At 34.2% G+C, this 4,178-nt stretch overlaps 1 protein-coding gene across 1 annotated transcript in view; it reads right to left on the bottom strand.

The window, feature by feature from the left end:
• The window catches only part of LOC107661606 (collagen alpha-1(V) chain-like), a 67,549-nt gene that overhangs the window by 55,476 nt on the left and 7,895 nt on the right, over window positions 1-4,178 (bottom strand). The window lies entirely within an intron of this gene.

Raw genomic sequence — 4,178 nt, 5'->3', positions numbered from 1 at the left:
CATTTTATATAGCGGTTGAGTAAGTGAGTCAGATTACTTCAGTAACTGCTCAGACTGATTCGTAAGTGTTTGGAAAAATGCAGACGTCCAAGAACTGTTAACAGTTCTTGGTTTGCCAAACCTACCATTGAATTGTATACTAATGCATGAAGAAACATCTACAATAATCACACAAATAGGATGAGTCTTCATATGAACCAGGAAGTCAAGACAGCATTATGTCAAATTCATCCAAAATTCAAAACACGCATAGAAACAGGAGAGAAACAGCTGTAACCTTTTATTCAATAACCATGGTTTTTGGAAAAATAATGAATACAGTATGGAAAAGGGATGAAACACCTGTTGCAATAGGACAGGAAACACACATATACACACACACACACACACGGTGAAGTGGGTCACAGTCTGGGAGGAGAGAGTTGAGTCAGAACCTGAGCGGACGCCAAAACTGTCCAATTGAATGAGGGCACAATGACCAGCACCTGTACACTCACACACACACACACACACACACACTACGAGACAGAAAAATTCCCTTACCATCTGAAAAGGTAATTTCGTGTTTTACTGACTTTACAATATGTGCTCACTGCAAAACAATAATCCACTTGTCCATAATTACTATAATTTGTGAGCGTTTCTCTCTCATTTCCACATGCACAAAAACACACACAATCCTTTCAGTTATGATCAGTATAATCTGATTCATGAACAAATGACTCTTTTGAATCTGTCAAAAATAAACTCACAAACTTACAAATCCCCGGTTTGAATCAGATTGGATGTTTATATGGCATATAGTTGAAGATAAACATAAACAGCTTTATTAACTTAAAAAGAAAAGCTTTATTATTATTAATTTGATAAATGTTATCCTAATGAAATACTAAAATATCGTGGCATCAGCTACACACACATCAATTATAGTGTAATCTGATTCACGATCAAATTACTTATGAATCACTCAAAAAGATTCACAAACATTAACAAAAAGGCTTTATTATTATTATTACAAAAATTATTAATTTAATAAAATAAAAAATGTAGTGTAATCTAATTCATGAACAAATGACTCATATGAATCAGTCAAAAAGACTGACAAAGTTAAAAATACACAAGTTAGAAATAATATCAATATTATATCATATATAAATGAATAAATAATATAAATAAATAATAAGTCATAATATATAAATCTAAAATACAAATGTAAATGGGTCAAAGACATTAAGATATCCACATCAAAATAAATTTATAAAAGTGATTTTATGTTCATAGAAAGCACATTAAATGTAAGTAAAGATAAGTAAAAAATGTAAAATTACAACTAATTAGTATTTGGGGTGAAAGTAATTAGTCTTTTAATATGTCATAAATTGATTTTTGTTGTAAATATGCCTGACAAGATTGTTACACTGAATGACATTTTAATGGGCCTCTTCTGTAAATCAGGGGAAAATGTATGATATTAATTTTTTCAACAATTTAAAGCAGTATTACACTTATTGTTTTTATGCTTAAACCCTTTTTCGTCTTTGACCCAAATATGAAAATTAAAATTAATTATTAATCTACTATATTTTTAAAATATTTCTATAAAAATATACACAGTATACACACATATTAATATGGCAGCATCAGCCACTTTCCCATGATGCACTGCCATGTTCATTGTTAATTCTTGTTATTAGAGTGTTTATAACAACAATTGTTTTTGTTATATTCAGTGAATTTTAACTGAAGTGATATTTTTAGTTCATTTTGAGGGTTAAAAGTTTTTCCACTCATCGTGTGTGTGTGCGCAACGGAATGAATAAAGCATAATTTATTCAAAAGCTGACATTACATCATCACTTTAAGAATAGTATTATTTCATTCCATTTCTAAATGTGCAGGAAACGCCGCACTGATTTATTATACCAGTCAGATTCATATATCAGTCTAATCTGTGATTCTTCCTTGTTATACATGCGCTAATACACATTTTTCCCACAGCGATCCGAGGAAACTTGTACAAGCAGGTGGAGAAAATGTGGGCAAAGTGAGTGTGAACTCAGGAAGATGAATGTCTGGAACTGACACGAGTTTAGAGTCAAACATGAAGAGACTAGCGTACACACACAGATTTAAATCATCATGGGAAAACAAGACAGAGAGAGAGAGAAAGAGAGAAAGAGAGAGAGAGAGAGAGAGAGAGAGAGAGAGAGAGAGAGAGAGACAGCCGTGCAGAAGGCTCTCCAGGCTGTGTGGAGATTTGGCTGTGAGAGCGACCAGACAGAATCAGCACAGCAAACACAAGAGCCACAGAGAATACTGCAAAACAAAACGCTTCTGGAGTCGAGCAAACAGCTGAACACAGAGCTCCAGAGGACGCATTGCATAACAGAGAGAATTATGGGTACTTTTTTTCTCAGGGAAACTTTGGTGCAGGGTAACATGCTTTAAGTTTTGCTTTAAGCGAAATATGTTCAGCAAGGATGCATTCAATTGACTAAAAGTGACAGTAAAGACATTTATAATGTTACAAAAATTTCTATTTCAAATAAATGCTGTTCTTTTGAACTTCCTTTTATGACAATTATCTTTATGACATTTAACTTTAGTAGCCATATAACGTAACATGGGGAATCCAGGAGACATAATTATTTTTTAATAAACAAATGCAACATGGAGCATTAAATTTGCACTCTGTGTATCAAAAAATCACATTTTAATTTAATAAAAATAACTAATTGTTTTAATGAGACAGATGGGCCTGAATTCTCACTCTGCATTATGAGTCACATCTTTTTCATGAAATCATTCATTTTTAGTGATTATGCATGTACTTTGCATGTAAATGTGCATTTGCATGCAAATGAGATTATTAAATTATGGCTTATATTCAAAAATGCATGTAAAATGAAATTAGCATGCCGCTCCTGTGCACTACTGTTCAAAAGTTTGGCATCTTTTTTTTTTTTAACTGAAGAAATTACTTTTATTCAGCAAGGATGCATTAAACTGATCAAAAGTCATAGTAAAGACATAATGACACAAAAAGTTTCTATTTCACATAAATGCTGTTCTTTTGAAATTTCTATTCATCAAATAATCCTGAAAAACATGTATCATGGTTTCCACAAAAATATAATCACTGAGTGGTCATTTTAACACAAGCTCTTATCCGAAGCAAATTACAAGACATCCGCTGACAAGTAAGCTTTCAATTATTATTTCACCACCATCAAACACATTCAGATGAGCCCTAAACTTAAAATAAAACTTTTGGCAGTTCTAGACAATATATAGTCCTTTATAAATCCCTTGAAGCTATGATTAATCACACTCATCCTCCTCTGCTCATAATCTAACAATAGTACAAACTGAACCGGCCGTCTTCTAATCCTCATTTCTCTGTCATCTGCAAATATGAATATTTTAAACCGGAATAAATCAGGTCTGTAAAATGATCCCTTGGACTTTCCACATTACTCCAGATTTGAACATACAATATTTCTGTTTGCATAGCGTGCGAGGAGAAGAGCAGCAGAACAGGCAAGAGGAAAGCAGAAACAGAGGTGTACAGAGACGACGGATCTATTCTGGGATTTCTGTGTCTGAGAGAAATTGATCACATTAATGTGGGACAGAGAGAGGGAGAGAGAGAATAATAGACACTGCATTGTCAGCAACTTTGAAATACGAGCGTCTTTTTCGCCAAAAGCTCTCCACATCTCTCTCTGGAGTCTGAACTAACTGTTTCAGCAGCTGCCTGTGGTGACGTGCGCAGCCAAAACACTGTACACACACACACACACACACACACACACACACACGTTTCAAATGTTTCAAAACAACACAACTTTTTCGAAAATTAGCATCACATGGCTGCAGTCAACAGAAGGGGGTGATAGACGGCACAGCTGCAAATTAACAAAAATGGAGGAACGATCCCAGACTTCTTTTGGTAGGGAGCCCAGAGTACAACACGTTCCCTTCAGTACTTGAAAATACCTTGATTCCTCGTTCTGTCCTGCCATATTTCATTTCAACACACATGTGACATGTTCACACACACACACACACACACGTGCACGTACTGCACACACGCATTGGATGAATCTCATGAAAACACGTCTGACTCATATTACAGCCTGAAATCACATGTATATATTATTCATTAAATAATTATC

The sequence above is a fragment of the Sinocyclocheilus anshuiensis genome, unplaced genomic scaffold, assembly GCF_001515605.1.
Source record: "Sinocyclocheilus anshuiensis isolate Anshui unplaced genomic scaffold, SAMN03320099.WGS_v1.1 scaffold1425, whole genome shotgun sequence".
In the NCBI taxonomy this organism is placed as follows: Eukaryota; Metazoa; Chordata; class Actinopteri; order Cypriniformes; family Cyprinidae; genus Sinocyclocheilus; species Sinocyclocheilus anshuiensis.
Note: the sequence above shows the minus strand (reverse complement) of the source record. Positions and strands in the feature narration are given on the sequence as shown.